The following is a 5896-nucleotide window of genomic DNA, read 5'->3' as shown; positions in this document are numbered from 1 at the left end:
ACCACAGACAAATGACTTTGTCTTCAGCTCTAAACCAGAACAACCACATCAGTGACCCTTAATCTGCTGTTAATAAGCTTTAAAAGTTTATAGTATTAAAGAAATTAATAAAATTAAAAAAATTAAACAAATCACCTTGCCATTCAAAAAGTGGTAAATAAATCCATAAATCTAAAACCATGCAAGAATTTGCATTAAGAACATACAAAGTTGTTATCTGAAAACCTTTGTGTGTCATAATTTCTAGCACTGAACAGATATCACATTTAACAGCATAACATGATTAATGGGTAGTTTATTTATTGCTTAACATGAAACAAAATTAACAAACAAAAGGACTAAACATAAGTGCTGGTGTTTAAAGAAAAGTTTTAATCAGTTTATTTTACTGTATGTGCATATTTATTATTATATGATCAGTGACTGTAAAATTCTCTTCTCACAGATCCATCTTTGGGTCCCATTACATGAATAACTAACCCATCCTGATGAAGATGTTACAGCACATGTCTGACTGTGTTTGGGATTTCCATATAACCAGAAACTGAAACATTAATGAAACACAAGAGTCAAGACCGTACTCGAACATAGTTAACGTTAGCTGTCAACACAGCCTAGTTTTAAAAACTTTAAAACCTTCTGATCTTCAGTTAAATGTAACGATCTCTCACCTTAATGTAAATGTGGTGTCATCAACCCATTTCCACACCTCTTCCTCTTGACTCAGACCAATCCAATAATGAAACTGACCAGCTATAGCTTTCTGCAAAAGCTCCTGTTATAATGAATCAATGAAATATTACACAGAGCTGAAATAAATGGGTATACCCATTAATACATAAACAGATATAGGGCCCTATTTTAACGATCTGAAACGCAAGTCCGAAGCGCAAAGCGCAAGTGACTTTGTGGGCGGATCTTGGGCGCTGTTGCTATTTTCCCGGCGGGAGAAATAAGTCTTGCGCCGGGCGCAAATCAATAAGGGGTTGGTCTGAAGTAGGTTCATTATTCATAGGTGTGGTTTGGGCGTAACGTCAAATAAACCAATCAGAACGCTATCCAACATTCCCTTTAAACGCAAGGGCGCAAGTTCCATGGCGGGTTGCTATTATTATGACGGATTTGACAGGCGCACGCCAGGAGCGGTTCACAGCCGAGGAGACCCACGTTCTTGTAAGAGCAGTCAGAGACAGAGAAGTTGTTTTGTATGGAGATGGGAGAAACCCGGCCAAATCAGCGTCGGTTAAACAGGCGTGAGAGGAAATAGCCGCAATTGTCTCATCAGCTGCGCCAAGCACTACAATGATGTCAGGAGACGGGGGGATCCCAAGCTTGCCAGCATAAATCGGGCACGCCAGGCACACAGGAGGACATCGCTGCGTCCACCCTCACCGCTGAAAGGGTTTGGGGGCTTTGAAATCGGACACAAGAAACGCAAGCAAGGTCCAACCCCAAAGTACACTTACAAATCAAGTTCACATACATGAAGGTTTCTTATGAAAACATTTTAATTATTTTTTAGATAAAATAAACGTAATACAGCCACACAACAAACTTATGAAAATATTTTAATCGTTATTTGCATGAGAATTGTTAAACGCTGCCACACAAAATAAATAAAAACTATCACCACAATGCTCACCACAATGATTTCCCTTATCTCATGTATTAATATTTTTTATTGTAACAATTTATGATTTAATGATTTCCCTTATCTTATATTTTTTATTGTAACAATTTATGATTTGCAAAAATAACTGTTGCATCTGTGTAGATTAGATAAGCAATGCGTTGTGCACGCTATACATTATGGTCAAGCATGCGCCCTTAAAATAGCATAATGAACCACGTGCAACGCAAAATAGCATCAGAGATGGTTTGCGCCGGAGCACGCCTCCTTTTTTGCGCTGAACCGCCCAGGGAGCGCAAGTTCATTCCCTAGTTTACCGACGTGCGTCTGTGGAGGGAAAACCCCGCTGTGCGCCAGTACAAAATACGAAATGATACATGCGTCACTGACAAAGTCAATTGCGCTGGGTGCAAGATAGGGCCCTAAATCTCATTCATCATCACTCACTTGTTCCTCTTTGTTGTTTACAATCATCAGATTTGCTCCTCTCTCTTCACAGTCTCGTCTGCTGTCACTCCAGCTCTTTTGATTAGATGAAATGTAATAAAAACTGAAGTTGTAGTAAATCCATTTGAAGTTATTAGACTGCTGATCTGTTGAAAGAATAGACATTAACTTTGTCAGTGCTGAAATAATATAATCTTACTATAACAACTAATACACAATGCTACAATTGAGAAAGTGCTGTACTTGTGTACAGTATGCAAGTACTGTATAAAGTGAATAAAATAGTAAATCCATTAAAAGTTATTAGATCTTTCATATTTATATCTAAACATTTTTAACAAAACACACAATTACCTTGTTCATAAAGACCACGGTGGAGTTCATCACTCTTGTTTCTGAATTTCTCTCTTTCTTCAGTCAAGATTCTGCTCTGGTTTAGTAAATCGCTGTATTTTGTAAGTAATCTCTCCTTTTCTTTAGTCAAGTTATAGTTGTGTGTTAGTAACTCTTCTCTTTCTTTAGTCAAGTTATAGTTGTGTGTTAGCAACTCTTCTCTTTCTTTAGTCAAGTTATAGTTGTGTGTTAGTAGTTGGTTTGTGAAATAGACACAGATGACTATTACAGCAGTGAACAGAAGAACAGACAGTAAACACAAACACACTTGAACTGATCTGTGTCTTCTGTTCTTCACTGAGACTCTTCCTGAAAATCACACACATCACATTACATTTGTCTTTTCTTTCTCACTTCAATAAATCAACTGATAAATGAATGTTAGTACCTGTATGTTGAAGCTCTTGCTGTCTCTCTGTACTCATCATCTCTGTGTTTATCATCACTTCATCATTTCTTACTGAATCTGAACTTGTTGTCTCGCTGTCCATTTTCAGAGTCTCAGTTCTGATCACATCATCATCAATAATCTCAGACATCTCTGATCTCTTAATGTCAAACAATATAGCACAGTGTCAATGCTGTAGGTTGCTCAACACAGGTTAGTTCTATTGCCCAAAACTAAATGTCAAACTTTCAGATGTCAAAGTTAAGATCACGTGATATTCAAGTGGCCAGAACAGGAAAGAGTTATCTATAGAAATAATCTTCACGTGCTATACCATAATGCTTTTCTCATAATCATGGTTTGCTGTTTTTGTTTAATTTGATCAGTCTAAGACAGCAGAAAGTCAGGTTAAATGATTAATTTTCAGATTGATTTATTCAGGTGGTTACAGTGAATTTTGTAATGAAGATGGCCTTTGTACTAATTTGACATTTATATTAAAGTGATAGTTTATAACTTTTCTCATTATTTACTCATCCTCATGTTGTTCTAATTTTGTTCCTGTATGAATTTCTTTATTCTGTTGATCGCAAAAAAAATTATTTTGATAAATTATGCTTAAGCACATAGTTGACGGTACCCATAGTAGTTGTTTCTTCTACTATGGAAGTCAATTGGAAGTCTATGGAAGTCCATAAACTGCTCAAATCGATCAGCCTATCAAAGTGTTTCCCAACCATGTTTCTGGAGGCACATCAACATGAAATTGTTTCCCTATTTTATCTGTCACGGTCTAAGGTTTAGTGTGCAATCAATCAGTTAAATTGAGTTTATAATGCTTTTGGCAATTTGTTGAGTTGCAGCTGGACATTTAAAGACTTGTATCTGATGGTCAACAACAACAAAAAAACATACAAACAGTAAAGAAACTGTAATATATTCAATATATCATTAGTGATTTTCTCACAGATATGTACCTATAAAAGTGATAATGTACAGCCAGCCAATGATCATGGGAGAATAAGGCCTTACAAGGTGATCAGAACGCGATCAGGTCTTGTATCCTCCTGAAGGGGTATGCAATAACCACCTATTTGGTTTGTAGGAAATTTGCCAGAAAACAGCAATGTAACTTTTTAATCATGCCATGAATAACACATTTATCAAAGATAATAAATTAGGCCTACCATTAGAAGTCTTTACAACATTTTTACAAATGTCTGCAGAAATATTTAGTTTTTTTACATCTGATTTGTGTAGTGGTCTACAGAAGACACCAGAAACTGGACCTGCTTGATCTGTACACTGTTTTTCCTTTTTATGTGTTTATTCATGAAACTCTGCACAAACAAATAAGTCTTCAACATGTAATCTGATATCAAAACAATCATAGTTCTCATTGTTGCGTGTCTGTGTATAAACTATCAGTAGTGAATCTTTGCACTTGCTCTACAGCAACAGCATCTGTGCAGTCTATCAAGATCAAACCTACTAAATATTGTGTTGTTTATCTCCATGACATTCAAAGAGTTGTAAATAAATCCATAAATCTAAAGCCATGCAAGAGATTGCATTAAAACAAACAAAGTGGTTATCTGAAAACCTTTATCATCATTTCTATCACGATATCCTTAACTTTAACAGCATAACATGATTTATGGGTAGTTTATTTATATTTATTTTTTGTAACTCATCCGTTTAAATTATATTAAGTTTTAAAATTCAAGAGTGTGACAACTTGAGTGATGGGTGAACTGCCTGTCATGATGTCACAGGTCAGAGCAGACCACCCCTATCGTGAGTCTCGCTCTTCCCTCAGTTTCCACCCCGAGGAGGTCCCAAAACACCCCAATGACAACACAGACGAGAAGGTATAACATTTAAACAAGTTTTATTAAACATTAAAAAGGGGAGAAGGGAAATCTAAAAAAAAAAGGGCAACTGGAATCAGATGGGGAGCTGGGGGAATTAGTGCGGATGCTCAGGCTCGTCCTCCCGGACTCAAGGGGGATTGCCTCTTAATAGGCCTTGTGCACAGCAGGTAAGTGGTCCTCAGTTTCCTTCCTCGCTTCAGCAGGCGGCAGCAGGTATCGTCCTCACAACCTCTGGCCCTGGGCTTACAAGAGGGAAATGACAGTTGAAAGTGCAAGGGTAAGTTCGTAGACAGAAACCACAACTCTTACTGTAGGTTATCCGAAGGCTTACGCTCCATCCACTGATCACTGTGTTTGTTGCACAAGAGGGGTCCCGGAGGGGACACGGATCCCTATCACAACTCCCAATGTGGGGCCAACAGACATGCAGGTGAGTATACGGGGCCTTTAACTTGGGACAGCAGGTAAGTCAACGGGGCCTTTAACTTGGAAACAGCAGGTAAGTATACGGGGCCTTTAACTTGGGACAGCAGGTAAGTCTACGGGGCCTTTAACTTGGAAACAGCAGGTAAGTATACGGGGCCTTTAACTTCAACAGCAGGCAGTGCATACACTGGACTTTAGCTTTAACAGGCGATGAAGCTCTACTAGTGAGTACTTGGTAAGCTTAATTTACGGTGGGCAGGGAATACACGGGGCTTCAGCTTTTAGCAGGCAAGGAGGCTTAAACTTTTCGAAGCACACCAGATGGAGATGCGAGTGTGGATTTATTCCTGAACGTGGCGTTCCACTTGCAGGCGGACTTCCCACCGCTTTCACTTTGGAATGATCAATGGAAACGGTCCCACATCGACACGAGCCCTTGGCTCCGGACCTGTAGGTGAATAGCAGAAAACACACACTTCACTGACATTTATCAACTCCTCTAGATTTTCTGTGAGCATACGACACCTTTCTACACAGACATGGAGGATGCAACCCGTCTCTGGATCATGTGCAGATATAGAAAACGGCCGTCCAATCCCACCACTCAACTCCTCGTATACAGGCTCTTGACTCAGCCTAGGGTGTGGTCATTGGCAAACATTTAGAACAGCACAGCACTCTTCCACATGTACTCACTTCAAATAAAGCACCCACCGCAATCTTCACACTCAACATGAA

At 38.8% G+C, this 5896-nt stretch overlaps 1 long non-coding RNA gene across 1 annotated transcript; it reads right to left on the bottom strand.

The window, feature by feature from the left end:
- Positions 1 to 278: 278 nt before the first annotated feature.
- LOC141369193 (uncharacterized) lies at positions 279 to 756 on the bottom strand. The gene is made up of 2 exons (XR_012372770.1): positions 672 to 756; positions 279 to 544 (listed from the first exon to the last, which is right to left on the bottom strand). It is a non-coding gene; the product is annotated as an uncharacterized lncRNA (long non-coding RNA).
- Between the last annotated feature and the right edge of the window lie 5140 nt (positions 757 to 5896).

This window comes from Misgurnus anguillicaudatus, chromosome 12 (genome assembly GCF_027580225.2).
Source record: "Misgurnus anguillicaudatus chromosome 12, ASM2758022v2, whole genome shotgun sequence".
Lineage (NCBI taxonomy): Eukaryota > Metazoa > Chordata > Actinopteri > Cypriniformes > Cobitidae > Misgurnus > Misgurnus anguillicaudatus.
This window is presented reverse-complemented; position numbering and strand designations above follow the sequence as displayed.